Genomic DNA, 23,473 nt, shown 5'->3' with positions numbered 1-23,473 from the left:
ACAATACCTCTTATGTAGGCCTTATATGTGTTCCAAACAATATCAAGTGGCGCAGAGTCCATATTAAAAAAAAATCATTTGTGGCGTTTTTCAATTTCTCTACTATCCAATGCTCTAAAAGTAGGGATCTATTTAAAGTCCATCTACTAGAGAGTAGCCTTGTTTTTAGCGTAACCTCTACGATAACTGCTGAATGGTCGGAGAGGTGCTCTGGGGCGTGAGTAACTTTGGTCGTGTTTTTTCTAATATAGTTGTCCACGGGAAAAAAATCGATCCTTGATCGATGGCCATAATTTTTATTGTGAAAAGTAAGGCTCCCCCACCCGTCCCAGCCTTAACTCTCATCAACCTCCATATATCTACGAGGCCTATGTCTGTCATCAGTTGTTTTAAGATTCTCATGAGTTACCGTACTCCTTTTAGATGTAGTATCTTGGGTTGGATCTAAAACAACATTAAAATCCCCACCGAGTATAATAGGAGGTTTGATATCTATCAGATAAAGCAATAGTGACTGTAGTGGGGCCGTGTCGTCTGTATTAGGTCCATAATATCCCACAAAAATCAGCCAAGACCCCTGTATTTTGGCTGTAGCAATTGCCCATCTACCAAGAGGGTCAACCCTACATTCCCCCAAAATAACTTGAATAGATCTTTTAAAAAGTAGAGCGTCTCTCTTTGTCGGACATGTTTGAGTAGTACACACACAGTGTTCTACCCATGTCTGTGTTTTAAGTATTTCGTCCCATTCATCTTTCAATAGGTGAGATTCTTGTATTATAATCACCTCGCTATCCGAAAGTCTCAAATACTCTAAAATCTTTTTCCTCCTTGAGACTACTCTAAGACCATTAATGTTCCATGATAACATTTTTTGTTTTTTTGGTCTATCTGAATTGATCATATAACTCGTGGAGTATAATATATTTCGAGTGTTTCGAGTGTTTCGAACTCTTTAAAGGAGCTAAACTGTGCCATGGTGTAATTGAATCATATCGACTAATGAGATTTTTTTCTTTTTTAACCCTTATGCTCCCCCACCCTCTGCCTATAACTAAATCATTTTTTTGTTTTTATTTTACTTTTTGCCAGTGACCCCCCCCTTGCCCTCCCTTCCCACCCCGGGGAACCCTCCTAACACTACTAGAGGTATCTGGATGGTTACCTCTTATTTGAGCTCCATTGCCACAGGCGGAAAAAAGTGTATAATAATTATTTACGATGTGCCTTAATTTGTTCAATGAAATTGCTGACTTAGGTTGGATCCCTGAAGTTGTGCATTTTGTTGTCCCACATCACTTTTAGGGAGGCTGGGAAACGTAGGTTGGCAGTAGCGCCCAGTCCTCTCAGCTCTTGGATGAATTTCTCCATCTCCCATTGTCTATCTTGAGTTGTGCGGGAAATATCTGATCTAACTTTGAAATACCATTCACCCTTCTTATATATATTTGCTTTGAGGCCTCCTGCTAGGATTCTCTCATTAAGGGAATATGATTTAAAGTTGACCAGTATTTTCCTAGGATTTCTTTTCCCTGGCCTCTTGAGATAAGGGTCTCGATGGACTCTCTGAATGTCTTCCTCCAGGGTAAGTTCTTCGATATCCATATTGAATTATTTTAAGAGTTTAATTATAAATCCCCTTATGTCCTCCCCTTCCAATCCCTCTGGGACATTTAAAATCTTAATGTTATTTCTCCTGGCGTTGTTTTCAAGGACCTCCAGTTTATTCCGCAGTTCTTTATCGTTGTCTTTTAGTTTAACAATCTCACTTTTATTTAGATCAACTTTTTTTGAAAGTTCTTCCAGGGAACTCTCAATTACTCCGACTCTGTCCATCAAGCTAATATTCTTGTCTTCTAGGGTCTCACAGGTATGCTGAATCTTTTGTTGGTTTATCTCTGAGACAGCAAACTTTTCTCTAATTTCCATTAGTAAGGTAGATATTAGTTTTTCTATACCTGGTCCACCTAATCCGATTTTTTCGCCAAGCAGAAGTTGCTTCTGGAGACCCATTAATGATATATGCTGAGCTAGTCTCTACTTGTATGCCAGATTCGCTTTCTGCTATTGCCGCTAAAGGGCTAAACCTATTTTCCAGACACAAAGCCCTATCCATGATTTCTGTGCTGTTAGTGCCGTCCATATTTTCCATGGAAGCTATGGAGTCAAGGTTTTGTGTCAAAGCTAAGGATGCGGATGGCAGGTGAAGCAGTTCTTTTAGGTTCCCCTCCAGGGGCTGAATCTGTTGGTTTGTGCCGACAATCAGGTGGCTCGCTGTTACTTTAACTGCCAAGGAGGGACACAGTGCGAGACACTGAATCAGCAGGCTTCCCTGATTTGTTTCTGGTCAGAGTATCACCTCATGGCATTAGGGCTGTTTACATTCAGGGTCACCTCAACTTTAATGCAGACAACCTGAGCCTCAAGCTTCCTTCCTCAGGTCTGTACCATCTGTCTGTGTCCCTGTTCCGGGACCTTTGTCTTCAGTTCGGGAAGCCTTGGATTGACCTTTTTGCTTCTCCTCACAATACCCTCCTCTCTTGGTTCTGTTTTGAGGTGGTTTGTCCTCAGGTGCGGCGGTGGATGCTCTCTCAATTCCCTGGCCCTTGGGCCTTCTGTATGCCTTCTCTCTGATTCCCCTCCTCTCAAAGGTGCTGCAGAAGATTTGGGTGGAGAGGGTGTCTGTTCTCCTGATTTCTCTGTTTTGGCCTCACCGCCTTTGGTTCCCGCTGTTGATGAGACTTTCTGGGGGCAGGTGTGCCTGGCTTCCAATGATTCCATCCCCACTTCAATTTCTCCTTCTGTTGCGGACTCTTCTCCATCAATTAAAGCTGACTGGCTGGCTCTTGAACGTTTGGCTTTGTAGTCTTTGGTTGTTCTTCTTTAGTGGCTGGGGATATTCAGCGTTCCCATAGGCCTTCTACCCTTAAGGGTTACAGTAAGCATTGGGGCTCTTTTGTCGCTTGGTGTGCCTCTCATGGGGTGGATCCTGTGGTTGGTGATCCTGCCATGATTCTTGAGTTTCCGAGGCGTGTTTTTTTTAAGAATCTTTCCCCATCTCCTTTGGCTGCTCAGTGGGCTGCTATCCGGGCGTGTAGAGGTTTGGGGGCTACCTAGGAGAGTGTGGCTCCTTTGGTGGTTCAGCTTCTGTGGAGCTTTCGGCTTCGTCGTTCTGTCACACCGGTGATTATGCCCTCTTGGGATTTGCCAACTGTTCTAAGGGTGTCTCCAACTGCCCCCTTTTGATCCTTTGTTGAGGCTGATTTTCTCTGGTTGTCTGCTAAACTGGCCTTCCTGTTATCCATCACCTCTGCTCAGAGGTCCAGTAAGTTGGAGGCCTTGCTTAATTCTTTTCCCTATTTGCAGTTCTTGCCAGACAAGGTGGTTTTGAGGCTTGACCCCGCCTTTCTCCCTAAAGTCTCCTCCAAATTCTATTTACAGCAGAAGGTTGTTCTACCTTAATGATTTGCTGGCAACGGGGAGAAAGGACTCAGATGGCGAGGTGAGTGTAATGTGATAACCTCGGCGTTTTAGCTCGGCTTTTCAAGTGTAACGCGTCAATTGAGAATTTTAGTTAGTGGAGCATACTGATTCATTTTAATTATATGTTCCTAGGTTCGGCTGGGCCTGACTATAAACCTTTAATTGAGTCGCTGATACAATATAGCGCTGAGATGAAATAAGTCGCGTGAAACGAAAAGGACAAACTAACTGGGTAAGATATAATTAGCGCTTGGGATAAAATCCACACAATAAAAACGAGGCTTGAATATCTTTCTCTTACGCATTAGCATCAACCTATTTATATGTTTCCAATTAGAACCCGTGACAACACGCTACAGGTCACTGTAGGAATCGTTCAAAACGTACTCCCCCGCTGATACGGAAAAGCTCTGAACAACGCGCAAACCGGAAAAGCTCTGAATAAATGCGCATAATAACTTCTTAGCGTGAGTAAATGTGTTTTTCAATAATCCGGATATGTAGCTTCAAGTTTTAAGTTTTATTTCCCTCTGACAAACTTCATGCTAATTTGTCTTATCGGTCGTATTCCAGTGTATCTATGGTAGGGTTTTAAATAACTGCCATAGCAACGTTTAACCACAGATCACGCTGACGCATATATACACAACCGAGGATAGAGCATTGGATATAACGTCTGTTATACAGAGGGAACCTTGTTAGCAGGCATATCCATTAAGAATCAGGTAACACTTGCAGCCCACTACGATACCAAGCTAGGATTTTGGTTTATTTTAATTGTTGTGTTGAAGTCTCCAGTTATATGAAGCACAGGAAGTGACCTATATGAGACTTTATTGTTACTGGACCATTAGACAGTAAGGGTGTTACTATTATGAGATTGTTCGATATCTTTACTGTGTCATTGGGCACTATGGGTTATACTGATATGAGAGTGTTCCTCACCCTTACTGGATCATTAGGCGCTATAGGTGCAACTATGATGTTATAAAAAGTAAAACGTTAGAATGGTTTAAAATCGTATCTTTTGATTTTGACATAGACATGTTCTTTGTATAGTGATGATGACTGTTGTTTTAATAAAATCAACATGTAAATAGGAACATAGATATGAAATGTATATAAATGTAATAAATGTATATATGTATAGGGCCGACTTAGGGCCACTTTTAATATAATATGCACTTGAAATTGTGGAGATGTACATTTGGTTATAGATTATTCTTTTTCTTTATTATGCTTTAGGATTTCTTGAATATCATGGCTGCCTGAAGAAGGCTGATCGCCGAAACGCGCGTAGACTGGAATAGAGAAAAATAGCCATGTTTATTATGCAGTAATCTTTTGTGATTTTTTGTAACACGATTGAAAACATAAAATGTTTGACAAATTGTAAATCATAGATTAATTTAGAACAATTTAGTTACATTGTGTTAGGAAGCTACATTGATACACACACGAATTATGTGTTAGATTAATAAGGGAAAAGAAAAGCCAAAAAAAGTATATAAGTTTACAAAAATATTAAAGAATGAATTTTCAAATCAATTTCTAAGTGTGATAGTTATGTTTGATTTTGGATATTGATCAATTTGTACATCACTACAAGTATTTTAATGATGGTTTCCTATATATATTTTTTCAGTATTATTTACTTTAAAACCCTGAGATAGGAAACTAAATTAGGGGTACCCTTGTTATGTTGCAAATTATTTCTCCATGGCCAGTCCATGTGGGGCAGTGTGAATGTCTGTTGTATATAGTTATTACAAGTGCATTTTTTAATATGTACAATACAGTCATCTCATTTATACATCAATAGAAAGATCATACAAACCTTTGAGTTTTTTTAGACACTGTTTGGATAGAATCTTATCTTTATACCCCTAGCAATCCTTGGTTGTTCATTTATCACAAAATGGATAAGTTACAAACATTTGGATTTACAGATGAAGATCTTGCCTCACTACTGGGGGATTTTGCCCTAGGGGGCCAAGCAGCACAAACAACTAGCTCCTTAGGTTCTGAAGACTTCATTAAATTAACTTCATTAAAGAAAAAAACAAAACGGATAGAAATGCATGGTCATTTCATGTTAGAGTATCTCAAAGCCGGAATCATTCCGCAAGGCCTGAGAGTAAAAAACATTCCAGGTCTTTTTGTTAAAATCAGGAAATTCCTTGAACGTTGGTCCCATATAGCCAATAGGTGTTCTCGTGATCTCATGATCCTCATAGTTGAAACATCAAAGGAGATGATACAGACATTAATGGAGGAAATCCAAGAATTGGAGAACAAAATTAAGAACAATCAAGCAATAGAGGAAGCCAAAAAAAAGTTAGAGGAAGTAGAAGGAGAGATGTTATCTTATCATGATTACTTGATGAAGCGTAAGACTGAAAAGCTCAAAAAAGACATAAGATATACTAGTCAGGAGAGAATGTACCCATACCTGGCAGATAATTTCTACCAGCAACAACCAATAGATGAGGATCAATTCCAATCTTCGACTGATAGATTTACTAAAAAAGTAGTCACTTTTTCTGACACTACGGATTCCGAAGGGGAAAATTATGACCAATACCAAACTGGTAATTCGGGGCGACGAGTCGCAGGCAACAGTAGGGGTGAACGTCCCGGTTTTTTAGCCAGGCGTGGGGGACAAAGATCCAGATGGCGGCCCAGATATCAACGACGCCAAAGGGGCAACTACCAACAAACGTACAACTACCCACAGGGTCAGAATGTATACCAGGACGATCCTCAGGTCCTAGTAACGAGGCATGCCCACTACTGGCGCGAGTAAAGCAGTTACCAATTTTCAATCTTAGCACTTATGAGATTAACCATCAGACAGAATCTCTATTGACGAAAGGTCTTTCTTTCGTCCCACATACAAAAGCTAATAGATTTGAACTGTTTCAAGATCTAATCTCATTCTTTCGTAAGATACGATTGCGTGCATTTTTTGAAGGACGGGAACAACAAGATCCCCCTGTGCCTAATAAATCAGGCCTGTCGCTTCCTTCAACCTTTGTCCCGACGTTAGAACAGGTAGGACCAGAGATCGCCATTTTTGAACATGTGGTATTTAACAGAATGATGGCAGCCACAAAATTTATCCCAACACCTAAGTACAATCTTTCCAGGGATGAATATCAAGCCTTGTCCACCCTTAAAAATAGTAAGGACATTACTATAAAGGGTTGTGACAAAGGTGGAGGCATAGTACTCATGAACACTGAGCAATATGTAGCAAAAATGACAACGATGCTATCTAATGAGGAACACTATACACCTATACGAATGGATCCTACTAGAAGGGTATCCAAAATGATTAAGGATCTGACCACCCGTGCCCTGGAAGAGGGGATCATATGTGAGAAAGAATGTGATTTTTTGAATGTGACAAAACCTAAAATGGCCTCAATATATGGAATTCCGAAAATACACAAAAACGCAATAGATCCGCCTTATAGGCCTATTGTAACCACCATCGGATCTACAACAGAAGCACTATCTAAATATGTTGATGCTCTGTTGCGCCCTCATGTCCCTAAAATAAGATCATATATAAGGGATACTACTGACATTATCAATAAAGTTGAGCAAATCCATTTTGACCGGGACACTCAATTCCTGGTCACAATGGACATTGAGGCCCTTTACAGTAATATCCCTCAGGTAGAAGCATTGGAAGCCGTGAGGTGGTTCATTGAAACCTACAGTATAGAGTGCCCAGCTCAATTCATACTGGAATGTTTAGAAATTGTACTCAAAGAAAATACTTTTGAGTTCAATGGGTCGTTATTTCAGCAGACCCAAGGAGTAAGTATGGGGGCTTCGTGTGCGCCAACTGTGGCCAATATTTTTATGGCACATTATGAAGAGATGTATATCTATAATGAAGTGGCCCCATTCAGTGAATCTACCACGAGTTGGTCTAGATTCATTGATGATGTCTTTTATATCTGGAATGGCACTGAGGAAGACCTAGCGCAATTTGTATCATGGTTGAACCTGTGTGATACGAATATCCGGTTTGTAGCTAAAAGTGACAAGCTGAACATTGAATTTTTAGATGTAAATATCAAATCAGAAGGACATACGTTATCAGTGGACTTATTTACTAAACCCACAGCTCGCAACACTTTGTTGCATTTTTCCAGCTACCATCCCAGAATGCAAAAAACGACAATTCCATTTGGACAGTTCCTCCGTCTTCGGAGGAACTGCACTAGCATTTGTGACTATGATCAACAGTCGGAAGTAATGAAAGCGAAATTTATATCTAGAGGATACCCCAAAAGATTAGTACGAGACTCATACAAAAGAGCTCGATACTACGATCGCCAAAGTCTTTTGAGAAAAAAAGCCCCCAAACAGCAGAACCGACTCGTGATGGTAACACGACACAGTACAATGAATGGTAGTATATGCCAGATCATCAATGCTAACTGGCATATTTTAAATGCAACAAGAGCGGAATCAGAACATCTACCTAGGCCAATGTTTGCATATCGCAAAAACAAAAACCTTAAAGATCTAGTGACAAGATCACGTATGCCTAAGAACACATCCACTACTATCCAGACTACAATTGGTGGCCTACCTGCTGTGAAAGGTAATTACAAATGCATGTCTTGTCTAGCATGTGAGACTGCTCTAGAAGTTAGACAATACTCCATAAATGGAGTAAAAATAAACTTACAATGTCTAACCAATTGCAAATCCTCTAATATCATCTATGCCATCCTATGCCCTTGCAAGAAACCGTACGTAGGGGAAACATCCAGGTCAATGGCAACTCGTTTGACGGAACACAGGTCAGCGATTAAAAACAAAAAGATACAAGCGCCGTTAGTCCAACACTTTATTGAGCACAGTCATACTGTAAAAGACATAAAATGGCTGATTCTTGAAAAAATCAACACTAATGGGACTCAAGGCACTGAAATTCGCAAAAGGAGAGAAGTGTTTTGGATTTTCTCTCTAGACGCTTATAAGAGAGGATTGAATAGTGAGATACCATGGAGCCAAGCCATACGATATAACAACTAAGGTCACACTACATAGTGGACGCCCCTCTGACACTGATGTTAAATCATCGTTCATAGTTATTGCTGTGAACGGATGGGTCTCCGAATCCATGTAACTGAAGGTTTTACTATAAGCGTTTTATTACCGAATCCATGTAACTGGAGGTTTTTCTATAAGCGTTTTATTAACTAACAATAACGCTTGGGGCACATTAAAAACAAATTGTTACCCCCACATATTATTGTTAAGCCTCTTTATCGGCTAAATGGAGGATCTATTATCTTTCCACCATAAAGTCTTTTACTAACTAACAATAACGCTTTGGGCGCATTAAAAAAGAAATTGTTACCTCCACATATTATTGTTAAACCTCTTTATTGGCTAAATGGAGGATCTATTATCACTCCACCAAAAGGTCGATGTCATAGGGAATTGACCAATCACTAAGCGAATCAGAGTATATATGGAGCGTTTTGATGTCTAGTCCCCTTTCTACCTTAATGATTTGCTGGCAACGGGGAGAAAGGACTCAGATGGCGAGGTGAGTGTAATGTGATAACCTCGGCGTTTTAGCTCGGCTTTTCAAGTGTAACGCGTCAATTGAGAATTTTAGTTAGTGGAGCATACTGATTCATTTTAATTATATGTTCCTAGGTTCGGCTGGGCCTGACTATAAACCTTTAATTGAGTCGCTGATACAATATAGCGCTGAGATGAAATAAGTCGCGTGAAACGAAAAGGACAAACTAACTGGGTAAGATATAATTAGCGCTTGGGATAAAATCCACACAATAAAAACGAGGCTTGAATATCTTTCTCTTACGCATTAGCATCAACCTATTTATATGTTTCCAATTAGAACCCGTGACAACACGCTACAGGTCACTGTAGGAATCGTTCAAAACGTACTCCCCCGCTGATACGGAAAAGCTCTGAACAACGCGCAAACCGGAAAAGCTCTGAATAAATGCGCATAATAACTTGTTAGCGTGAGTAAATGTGTTTTTCAATAATCCGGATATGTAGCTTCAAGTTTTAAGTTTTATTTCCCTCTGACAAACTTCATGCTAATTTGTCTTATCGGTCGTATTCCAGTGTATCTATGGTAGGGTTTTAAATAACTGCCATAGCAACGTTTAACCACAGATCACGCTGACGCATATATACACAACCGAGGATAGAGCATTGGATATAACGTCCGTTATACAGAGGGAACCTTGTTAGCAGGCATATCCATTAAGAATCAGGTAACACTTGCAGCCCACTACGATACCAAGCTAGGATTTTGGTTTATTTTAATTGTTGTGTTGAAGTCTCCAGTTATATGAAGCACAGGAAGTGACCTATATGAGACTTTATTGTTACTGGACCATTAGACAGTAAGGGTGTTACTATTATGAGATTGTTCAATATCTTTACTGTGTCATTGGGCATTATGGGTTATACTGATATGAGAGTGTTCCTCACCCTTACTGGATCATTAGGCGCTATAGGTGCAACTATGATGTTATAAAAAGTAAAACGTTAGAATGGTTTAAAATCGTATCTTTTGATTTTGACATAGACATGTTCTTTGTATAGTGATGATGACTGTTGTTTTAATAAAATCAACATGTAAATAGGAACATAGATATGAAATGTATATAAATGTAATAAATGTATATATGTATAGGGCCGAATTAGGGCCACTTTTAATATAATATGCACTTGAAATTGTGGAGATGTACATTTGGTTATAGATTATTCTTTTTCTTTATTATGCTTTAGGATTTCTTGAATATCATGGCTGCCTGAAGAAGGCTGATCGCCGAAACGCGCGTAGACTGGAATAGAGAAAAATAGCCATGTTTATTATGCAGTAATCTTTTGTGATTTTTTGTAACACGATTGAAAACATAAAATGTTTGACAAATTGTAAATCATAGATTAATTTAGAACAATTTAGTTACATTGTGTTAGGAAGCTACATTGATACACACACGAATTATGTGTTAGATTAATAAGGGAAAAGAAAAGCCAAAAAAAGTATATAAGTTTACAAAAATATTAAAGAATGAATTTTCAAATCAATTTCTAAGTGTGATAGTTATGTTTGATTTTGGATATTGATCAATTTGTACATCACTACAAGTATTTTAATGATGGTTTCCTATATATATTTTTTCAGTATTATTTACTTTAAAACCCTGAGATAGGAAACTAAATTAGGGGTACCCTTGTTATGTTGCAAATTATTTCTCCATGGCCAGTCCATGTGGGGCAGTGTGAATGTCTGTTGTATATAGTTATTACAAGTGCATTTTTTAATATGTACAATACAGTCATCTCATTTATACATCAATAGAAAGATCATACAAACCTTTGAGTTTTTTTAGACACTGTTTGGATAGAATCTTATCTTTATACCCCTAGCAATCCTTGGTTGTTCATTTATCACAAAATGGATAAGTTACAAACATTTGGATTTACAGATGAAGATCTTGCCTCACTACTGGGGGATTTTGCCCTAGGGGGCCAAGCAGCACAAACAACTAGCTCCTTAGGTTCTGAAGACTTCATTAAATTAACTTCATTAAAGAAAAAAACAAAACGGATAGAAATGCATGGTCATTTCATGTTAGAGTATCTCAAAGCCGGAATCATTCCGCAAGGCCTGAGAGTAAAAAACATTCCAGGTCTTTTTGTTAAAATCAGGAAATTCCTTGAACGTTGGTCCCATATAGCCAATAGGTGTTCTCGTGATCTCATGATCCTCATAGTTGAAACATCAAAGGAGATGATACAGACATTAATGGAGGAAATCCAAGAATTGGAGAACAAAATTAAGAACAATCAAGCAATAGAGGAAGCCAAAAAAAAAGTTAGAGGAAGTAGAAGGAGAGATGTTATCTTATCATGATTACTTGATGAAGCGTAAGACTGAAAAGCTCAAAAAAGACATAAGATATACTAGTCAGGAGAGAATGTACCCATACCTGGCAGATAATTTCTACCAGCAACAACCAATAGATGAGGATCAATTCCAATCTTCGACTGATAGATTTACTAAAAAAGTAGTCACTTTTTCTGACACTACGGATTCCGAAGGGGAAAATTATGACCAATACCAAACTGGTAATTCGGGGCGACGAGTCGCAGGCAACAGTAGGGGTGAACGTCCCGGTTTTTTAGCCAGGCGTGGGGGACAAAGATCCAGATGGCGGCCCAGATATCAACGACGCCAAAGGGGCAACTACCAACAAACGTACAACTACCCACAGGGTCAGAATGTATACCAGGACGATCCTCAGGTCCTAGTAACGAGGCATGCCCACTACTGGCGCGAGTAAAGCAGTTCCCAATTTTCAATCTTAGCACTTATGAGATTAACCATCAGACAGAATCTCTATTGACGAAAGGTCTTTCTTTCGTCCCACATACAAAAGCTAATAGATTTGAACTGTTTCAAGATCTAATCTCATTCTTTCGTAAGATACGATTGCGTGCATTTTTTGAAGGACGGGAACAACAAGATCCCCCTGTGCCTAATAAATCAGGCCTGTCGCTTCCTTCAACCTTTGTCCCGACGTTAGAACACGTAGGACCAGAGATCGCCATTTTTGAACATGTGGTATTTAACAGAATGATGGCAGCCACAAAATTTATCCCAACACCTAAGTACAATCTTTCCAGGGATGAATATCAAGCCTTGTCCACCCTTAAAAATAGTAAGGACATTACTATAAAGGGTTGTGACAAAGGTGGAGGCATAGTACTCATGAACACTGAGCAATATGTAGCAAAAATGACAACGATGCTATCTAATGAGGAACACTATACACCTATACGAATGGATCCTACTAGAAGGGTATCCAAAATGATTAAGGATCTGACCACCCGTGCCCTGGAAGAGGGGATCATATGTGAGAAAGAATGTGATTTTTTGAATGTGACAAAACCTAAAATGGCCTCAATATATGGAATTCCGAAAATACACAAAAACGCAATAGATCCGCCTTATAGGCCTATTGTAACCACCATCGGATCTACAACAGAAGCACTATCTAAATATGTTGATGCTCTGTTGCGCCCTCATGTCCCTAAAATAAGATCATATATAAGGGATACTACTGACATTATCAATAAAGTTGAGCAAATCCATTTTGACCGGGACACTCAATTCCTGGTCACAATGGACATTGAGGCCCTTTACAGTAATATCCCTCAGGTAGAAGCATTGGAAGCCGTGAGGTGGTTCATTGAAACCTACAGTATAGAGTGCCCAGCTCAATTCATACTGGAATGTTTAGAAATTGTACTCAAAGAAAATACTTTTGAGTTCAATGGGTCGTTATTTCAGCAGACCCAAGGAGTAAGTATGGGGGCTTCGTGTGCGCCAACTGTGGCCAATATTTTTATGGCACATTATGAAGAGATGTATATCTATAATGAAGTGGCCCCATTCAGTGAATCTACCACGAGTTGGTCTAGATTCATTGATGATGTCTTTTATATCTGGAATGGCACTGAGGAAGACCTAGCGCAATTTGTATCATGGTTGAACCTGTGTGATACGAATATCCGGTTTGTAGCTAAAAGTGACAAGCTGAACATTGAATTTTTAGATGTAAATATCAAATCAGAAGGACATACGTTATCAGTGGACTTATTTACTAAACCCACAGCTCGCAACACTTTGTTGCATTTTTCCAGCTACCATCCCAGAATGCAAAAAACGACAATTCCATTTGGACAGTTCCTCCGTCTTCGGAGGAACTGCACTAGCATTTGTGACTATGATCAACAGTCGGAAGTAATGAAAGCGAAATTTATATCTAGAGGATACCCCAAAAGATTAGTACGAGACTCATACAAAAGAGCTCGATACTACGATCGCCAAAGTCTTTTGAGAAAAAAAGCCCCCAAACAGCAGAACCGACTCGTGATGGTAACACGACACAGTACAATGAATGGTAGTATATGCCAGATCATCAATGCTAACTGGCATATTTTAAATGCAACAAGAGCGGAATCAGAACATCTACCTAGGCCAATGTTTGCATATCGCAAAAACAAAAACCTTAAAGATCTAGTGACAAGATCACGTATGCCTAAGAACACATCCACTACTATCCAGACTACAATTGGTGGCCTACCTGCTGTGAAAGGTAATTACAAATGCATGTCTTGTCTAGCATGTGAGACTGCTCTAGAAGTTAGACAATACTCCATAAATGGAGTAAAAATAAACTTACAATGTCTAACCAATTGCAAATCCTCTAATATCATCTATGCCATCCTATGCCCTTGCAAGAAACCGTACGTAGGGGAAACATCCAGGTCAATGGCAACTCGTTTGACGGAACACAGGTCAGCGATTAAAAACAAAAAGATACAAGCGCCGTTAGTCCAACACTTTATTGAGCACAGTCATACTGTAAAAGACATAAAATGGCTGATTCTTGAAAAAATCAACACTAATGGGACTCAAGGCACTGAAATTCGCAAAAGGAGAGAAGTGTTTTGGATTTTCTCTCTAGACGCTTATAAGAGAGGATTGAATAGTGAGATACCATGGAGCCAAGCCATACGATATAACAACTAAGGTCACACTACATAGTGGACGCCCCTCTGACACTGATGTTAAATCATCGTTCATAGTTATTGCTGTGAACGGATGGGTCTCCGAATCCATGTAACTGAAGGTTTTACTATAAGCGTTTTATTACCGAATCCATGTAACTGGAGGTTTTTCTATAAGCGTTTTATTAACTAACAATAACGCTTGGGGCACATTAAAAACAAATTGTTACCCCCACATATTATTGTTAAGCCTCTTTATCGGCTAAATGGAGGATCTATTATCTTTCCACCATAAAGTCTTTTACTAACTAACAATAACGCTTTGGGCGCATTAAAAAAGAAATTGTTACCTCCACATATTATTGTTAAACCTCTTTATTGGCTAAATGGAGGATCTATTATCACTCCACCAAAAGGTCGATGTCATAGGGAATTGACCAATCACTAAGCGAATCAGAGTATATATGGAGCGTTTTGATGTCTAGTCCCCTTTCTACCTTAATGATTTGCTGGCAACGGGGAGAAAGGACTCAGATGGCGAGGTGAGTGTAATGTGATAACCTCGGCGTTTTAGCTCGGCTTTTCAAGTGTAACGCGTCAATTGAGAATTTTAGTTAGTGGAGCATACTGATTCATTTTAATTATATGTTCCTAGGTTCGGCTGGGCCTGACTATAAACCTTTAATTGAGTCGCTGATACAATATAGCGCTGAGATGAAATAAGTCGCGTGAAACGAAAAGGACAAACTAACTGGGTAAGATATAATTAGCGCTTGGGATAAAATCCACACAATAAAAACGAGGCTTGAATATCTTTCTCTTACGCATTAGCATCAACCTATTTATATGTTTCCAATTAGAACCCGTGACAACACGCTACAGGTCACTGTAGGAATCGTTCAAAACGTACTCCCCCGCTGATACGGAAAAGCTCTGAACAACGCGCAAACCGGAAAAGCTCTGAATAAATGCGCATAATAACTTCTTAGCGTGAGTAAATGTGTTTTTCAATAATCCGGATATGTAGCTTCAAGTTTTAAGTTTTATTTCCCTCTGACAAACTTCATGCTAATTTGTCTTATCGGTCGTATTCCAGTGTATCTATGGTAGGGTTTTAAATAACTGCCATAGCAACGTTTAACCACAGATCACGCTGACGCATATATACACAACCGAGGATAGAGCATTGGATATAACGTCCGTTATACAGAGGGAACCTTGTTAGCAGGCATATCCATTAAGAATCAGGTAACACTTGCAGCCCACTACGATACCAAGCTAGGATTTTGGTTTATTTTAATTGTTGTGTTGAAGTCTCCAGTTATATGAAGCACAGGAAGTGACCTATATGAGACTTTATTGTTACTGGACCATTAGACAGTAAGGGTGTTACTATTATGAGATTGTTCGATATCTTTACTGTGTCATTGGGCATTATGGGTTATACTGATATGAGAGTGTTCCTCACCCTTACTGGATCATTAGGCGCTATAGGTGCAACTATGATGTTATAAAAAGTAAAACGTTAGAATGGTTTAAAATCGTATCTTTTGATTTTGACATAGACATGTTCTTTGTATAGTGATGATGACTGTTGTTTTAATAAAATCAACATGTAAATAGGAACATAGATATGAAATGTATATAAATGTAATAAATGTATATATGTATAGGGCCGACTTAGGGCCACTTTTAATATAATATGCACTTGAAATTGTGGAGATGTACATTTGGTTATAGATTATTCTTTTTCTTTATTATGCTTTAGGATTTCTTGAATATCATGGCTGCCTGAAGAAGGCTGATCGCCGAAACGCGCGTAGACTGGAATAGAGAAAAATAGCCATGTTTATTATGCAGTAATCTTTTGTGATTTTTTGTAACACGATTGAAAACATAAAATGTTTGACAAATTGTAAATCATAGATTAATTTAGAACAATTTAGTTACATTGTGTTAGGAAGCTACATTGATACACACACGAATTATGTGTTAGATTAATAAGGGAAAAGAAAAGCCAAAAAAAGTATATAAGTTTACAAAAATATTAAAGAATGAATTTTCAAATCAATTTCTAAGTGTGATAGTTATGTTTGATTTTGGATATTGATCAATTTGTACATCACTACAAGTATTTTAATGATGGTTTCCTATATATATTTTTTCAGTATTATTTACTTTAAAACCCTGAGATAGGAAACTAAATTAGGGGTACCCTTGTTATGTTGCAAATTATTTCTCCATGGCCAGTCCATGTGGGGCAGTGTGACTGTCTGTTGTATATAGTTATTACAAGTGCATTTTTTAATATGTACAATACAGTCATCTCATTTATACATCAATAGAAAGATCATACAAACCTTTGAGTTTTTTTAGACACTGTTTGGATAGAATCTTATCTTTATACCCCTAGAAATCCTTGGTTGTTCATTTATCACAAAATGGATAAGTTACAAACATTTGGATTTACAGATGAAGATCTTGCCTCACTACTGGGGGATTTTGCCCTAGGGGGCCAAGCAGCACAAACAACTAGCTCCTTAGGTTCTGAAGACTTCATTAAATTAACTTCATTAAAGAAAAAAACAAAACGGATAGAAATGCATGGTCATTTCATGTTAGAGTATCTCAAAGCCGGAATCATTCCGCAAGGCCTGAGAGTAAAAAACATTCCAGGTCTTTTTGTTAAAATCAGGAAATTCCTTGAACGTTGGTCCCATATAGCCAATAGGTGTTCTCGTGATCCTCATAGTTGAAACATCAAAGGAGATGATACAGACATTAATGGAGGAAATCCAAGAATTGGAGAACAAAATTAAGAACAATCAAGCAATAGAGGAAGCCAAAAAAAAGTTAGAGGAAGTAGAAGGAGAGATGTTATCTTATCATGATTACTTGATGAAGCGTAAGACTGAAAAGCTCAAAAAAGACATAAGATATACTAGTCAGGAGAGAATGTACCCATACCTGGCAGATAATTTCTACCAGCAACAACCAATAGATGAGGATCAATTCCAATCTTCGACTGATAGATTTACTAAAAAAGTAGTCACTTTTTCTGACACTACGGATTCCGAAGGGGAAAATTATGACCAATACCAAACTGGTAATTCGGGGCGACGAGTCGCAGGCAACAGTAGGGGTGAACGTCCCGGTTTTTTAGCCAGGCGTGGGGGACAAAGATCCAGATGGCGGCCCAGATATCAACGACGCCAAAGGGGCAACTACCAACAAACGTACAACTACCCACAGGGTCAGAATGTATACCAGGACGATCCTCAGGTCCTAGTAACGAGGCATGCCCACTACTGGCGCGAGTAAAGCAGTTACCAATTTTCAATCTTAGCACTTATGAGATTAACCATCAGACAGAATCTCTATTGACGAAAGGTCTTTCTTTCGTCCCACATACAAAAGCTAATAGATTTGAACTGTTTCAAGATCTAATCTCATTCTTTCGTAAGATACGATTGCGTGCATTTTTTGAAGGACGGGAACAACAAGATCCCCCTGTGCCTAATAAATCAGGCCTGTCGCTTCCTTCAACCTTTGTCCCGACGTTAGAACAGGTAGGACCAGAGATCGCCATTTTTGAACATGTGGTATTTAACAGAATGATGGCAGCCACAAAATTTATCCCAACACCTAAGTACAATCTTTCCAGGGATGAATATCAAGCCTTGTCCACCCTTAAAAATAGTAAGGACATTACTATAAAGGGTTGTGACAAAGGTGGAGGCATAGTACTCATGAACACTGAGCAATATGTAGCAAAAATGACAACGATGCTATCTAATGAGGAACACTATACACCTATACGAATGGATCCTACTAGAAGGGTATCCAAAATGATTAAGGATCTGACCACCCGTGCCCTGGAAGAGGGGATCATATGTGAGAAAGAATGTGATTTTTTGAATGTGACAAAACCTAAAATGGCCTCAATATATGGAATTCCGAAAATACACAAAAACGCAATAGATCCGCCTTATAGGCCTATTGTAACCACCATCGGATCTACAACAGAAGCACTATCTAAATATGTTGATGCTCTGTTGCGCCCTCATGTCCCTAAAATAAGATCATATATAAGGGATACTACTGACATTATCAATAAAGTTGAGCAAATCCATTTTGACCGGGACACTCAATTCCTGGTCACAATGGACATTGAGGCCCTTTACAGTAATATCCCTCAGGTAGAAGCATTGGAAGCCGTGAGGTGGTTCATTGAAACCTACAGTATAGAGTGCCCAGCTCAATTCATACTGGAATGTTTAGAAATTGTACTCAAAGAAAATACTTTTGAGTTCAATGGGTCGTTATTTCAGCAGACCCAAGGAGTAAGTATGGGGGCTTCGTGTGCGCCAACTGTGGCCAATATTTTTATGGCACATTATGAAGAGATGTATATCTATAATGAAGTGGCCCCATTCAGTGAATCTACCACGAGTTGGTCTAGATTCATTGATGATGTCTTTTATATCTGGAATGGCACTGAGGAAGACCTAGCGCAATTTGTATCATGGTTGAACCTGTGTGATACGAATATCCGGTTTGTAGCTAAAAGTGACAAGCTGAACATTGAATTTTTAGATGTAAATATCAAATCAGAAGGACATACGTTATCAGTGGACTTATTTACTAAACCCACAGCTCGCAACACTTTGTTGCATTTTTCCAGCTACCATCCCAGAATGCAAAAAATGACAATTCCATTTGGACAGTTCCTCCGTCTTCGGAGGAACTGCACTAGCATTTGTGACTATGATCAACAGTCGGAAGTAATGAAAGCGAAATTTATATCTAGAGGATACCCCAAAAGATTAGTACGAGACTCATACAAAAGAGCTCGATACTACGATCGCCAAAGTCTTTTGAGAAAAAAAGCCCCCAAACAGCAGAACCGACTCGTGATGGTAACACGACACAGTACAATGAATGGTAGTATATGCCAGATCATCAATGCTAACTGGCATATTTTAAATGCAACAAGAGCGGAATCAGAACATCTACCTAGGCCAATGTTTGCATATCGCAAAAACAAAAACCTTAAAGATCTAGTGACAAGATCACGTATGCCTAAGAACACATCCACTACTATCCAGACTACAATTGGTGGCCTACCTGCTGTGAAAGGTAATTACAAATGCATGTCTTGTCTAGCATGTGAGACTGCTCTAGAAGTTAGACAATACTCCATAAATGGAGTAAAAATAAACTTACAATGTCTAACCAATTGCAAATCCTCTAATATCATCTATGCCATCCTATGCCCTTGCAAGAAACCGTACGTAGGGGAAACATCCAGGTCAATGGCAACTCGTTTGACGGAACACAGGTCAGCGATTAAAAACAAAAAGATACAAGCGCCGTTAGTCCAACACTTTATTGAGCACAGTCATACTGTAAAAGACATAAAATGGCTGATTCTTGAAAAAATCAACACTAATGGGACTCAAGGCACTGAAATTCGCAAAAGGAGAGAAGTGTTTTGGATTTTCTCTCTAGACGCTTATAAGAGAGGATTGAATAGTGAGATACCATGGAGCCAAGCCATACGATATAACAACTAAGGTCACACTACATAGTGGACGCCCCTCTGACACTGATGTTAAATCATCGTTCATAGTTATTGCTGTGAACGGATGGGTCTCCGAATCCATGTAACTGAAGGTTTTACTATAAGCGTTTTATTACCGAATCCATGTAACTGGAGGTTTTTCTATAAGCGTTTTATTAACTAACAATAACGCTTGGGGCACATTAAAAACAAATTGTTACCCCCACATATTATTGTTAAGCCTCTTTATCGGCTAAATGGAGGATCTATTATCTTTCCACCATAAAGTCTTTTACTAACTAACAATAACGCTTTGGGCGCATTAAAAAAGAAATTGTTACCTCCACATATTATTGTTAAACCTCTTTATTGGCTAAATGGAGGATCTATTATCACTCCACCAAAAGGTCGATGTCATAGGGAATTGACCAATCACTAAGCGAATCAGAGTATATATGGAGCGTTTTGATGTCTAGTCCCCTTTCTACCTTAATGATTTGCTGGCAACGGGGAGAAAGGACTCAGATGGCGAGGTGAGTGTAATGTGATAACCTCGGCGTTTTAGCTCGGCTTTTCAAGTGTAACGCGTCAATTGAGAATTTTAGTTAGTGGAGCATACTGATTCATTTTAATTATATGTTCCTAGGTTCGGCTGGGCCTGACTATAAACCTTTAATTGAGTCGCTGATACAATATAGCGCTGAGATGAAATAAGTCGCGTGAAACGAAAAGGACAAACTAACTGGGTAAGATATAATTAGCGCTTGGGATAAAATCCACACAATAAAAACGAGGCTTGAATATCTTTCTCTTACGCATTAGCATCAACCTATTTATATGTTTCCAATTAGAACCCGTGACAACACGCTACAGGTCACTGTAGGAATCGTTCAAAACGTACTCCCCCGCTGATACGGAAAAGCTCTGAACAACGCGCAAACCGGAAAAGCTCTGAATAAATGCGCATAATAACTTCTTAGCGTGAGTAAATGTGTTTTTCAATAATCCGGATATGTAGCTTCAAGTTTTAAGTTTTATTTCCCTCTGACAAACTTCATGCTAATTTGTCTTATCGGTCGTATTCCAGTGTATCTATGGTAGGGTTTTAAATAACTGCCATAGCAACGTTTAACCACAGATCACGCTGACGCATATATACACAACCGAGGATAGAGCATTGGATATAACGTCCGTTATACAGAGGGAACCTTGTTAGCAGGCATATCCATTAAGAATCAGGTAACACTTGCAGCCCACTACGATACCAAGCTAGGATTTTGGTTTATTTTAATTGTTGTGTTGAAGTCTCCAGTTATATGAAGCACAGGAAGTGACCTATATGAGACTTTATTGTTACTGGACCATTAGACAGTAAGGGTGTTACTATTATGAGATTGTTCGATATCTTTACTGTGTCATTGGGCATTATGGGTTATACTGATATGAGAGTGTTCCTCACCCTTACTGGATCATTAGGCGCTATAGGTGCAACTATGATGTTATAAAAAGTAAAACGTTAGAATGGTTTAAAATCGTATCTTTTGATTTTGACATAGACATGTTCTTTGTATAGTGATGATGACTGTTGTTTTAATAAAATCAACATGTAAATAGGAACATAGATATGAAATGTATATAAATGTAATAAATGTATATATGTATAGGGCCGACTTAGGGCCACTTTTAATATAATATGCACTTGAAATTGTGGAGATGTACATTTGGTTATAGATTATTCTTTTTCTTTATTATGCTTTAGGATTTCTTGAATATCATGGCTGCCTGAAGAAGGCTGATCGCCGAAACGCGCGTAGACTGGAATAGAGAAAAATAGCCATGTTTATTATGCAGTAATCTTTTGTGATTTTTTGTAACACGATTGAAAACATAAAATGTTTGACAAATTGTAAATCATAGATTAATTTAGAACAATTTAGTTACATTGTGTTAGGAAGCTACATTGATACACACACGAATTATGTGTTAGATTAATAAGGGAAAAGAAAAGCCAAAAAAAGTATATAAGTTTACAAAAATATTAAAGAATGAATTTTCAAATCAATTTCTAAGTGTGATAGTTATGTTTGATTTTGGATATTGATCAATTTGTACATCACTACAAGTATTTTAATGATGGTTTCCTATATATATTTTTTCAGTATTATTTACTTTAAAACCCTGAGATAGGAAACTAAATTAGGGGTACCCTTGTTATGTTGCAAATTATTTCTCCATGGCCAGTCCATGTGGGGCAGTGTGAATGTCTGTTGTATATAGTTATTACAAGTGCATTTTTTAATATGTACAATACAGTCATCTCATTTATACATCAATAGAAAGATCATACAAACCTTTGAGTTTTTTTAGACACTGTTTGGATAGAATCTTATCTTTATACCCCTAGCAATCCTTGGTTGTTCATTTATCACAAAATGGATAAGTTACAAACATTTGGATTTACAGATGAAGATCTTGCCTCACTACTGGGGGATTTTGCCCTAGGGGGCCAAGCAGCACAAACAACTAGCTCCTTAGGTTCTGAAGACTTCATTAAATTAACTTCATTAAAGAAAAAAACAAAACGGATAGAAATGCATGGTCATTTCATGTTAGAGTATCTCAAAGCCGGAATCATTCCGCAAGGCCTGAGAGTAAAAAACATTCCAGGTCTTTTTGTTAAAATCAGGAAATTCCTTGAACGTTGGTCCCATATAGCCAATAGGTGTTCTCGTGATCTCATGATCCTCATAGTTGAAACATCAAAGGAGATGATACAGACATTAATGGAGGAAATCCAAGAATTGGAGAACAAAATTAAGAACAATCAAGCAATAGAGGAAGCCAAAAAAAAGTTAGAGGAAGTAGAAGGAGAGATGTTATCTTATCATGATTACTTGATGAAGCGTAAGACTGAAAAGCTCAAAAAAGACATAAGATATACTAGTCAGGAGAGAATGTACCCATACCTGGCAGATAATTTCTACCAGCAACAACCAATAGATGAGGATCAATTCCAATCTTCGACTGATAGATTTACTAAAAAAGTAGTCACTTTTTCTGACACTACGGATTCCGAAGGGGAAAATTATGACCAATACCAAACTGGTAATTCGGGGCGACGAGTCGCAGGCAACAGTAGGGGTGAACGTCCCGGTTTTTTAGCCAGGCGTGGGGGACAAAGATCCAGATGGCGGCCCAGATATCAACGACGCCAAAGGGGCAACTACCAACAAACGTACAACTACCCACAGGGTCAGAATGTATACCAGGACGATCCTCAGGTCCTAGTAACGAGGCATGCCCACTACTGGCGCGAGTAAAGCAGTTACCAATTTTCAATCTTAGCACTTATGAGATTAACCATCAGACAGAATCTCTATTGACGAAAGGTCTTTCTTTCGTCCCACATACAAAAGCTAATAGATTTGAACTGTTTCAAGATCTAATCTCATTCTTTCGTAAGATACGATTGCGTGCATTTTTTGAAGGACGGGAACAACAAGATCCCCCTGTGCCTAATAAATCAGGCCTGTCGCTTCCTTCAACCTTTGTCCCGACGTTAGAACAGGTAGGACCAGAGATCGCCATTTTTGAACATGTGGTATTTAACAGAATGATGGCAGCCACAAAATTTATCCCAACACCTAAGTACAATCTTTCCAGGGATGAATATCAAGCCTTGTCCACCCTTAAAAATAGTAAGGACATTACTATAAAGGGTTGTGACAAAGGTGGAGGCATAGTACTCATGAACACTGAGCAATATGTAGCAAAAATGACAACGATGCTATCTAATGAGGAACACTATACACCTATACGAATGGA

This window comes from Triturus cristatus, chromosome 2_1 (genome assembly GCF_964204655.1).
Source record: "Triturus cristatus chromosome 2_1, aTriCri1.1, whole genome shotgun sequence".
NCBI classification, from domain to species: Eukaryota; Metazoa; Chordata; class Amphibia; order Caudata; family Salamandridae; genus Triturus; species Triturus cristatus.
Note: the sequence above shows the minus strand (reverse complement) of the source record.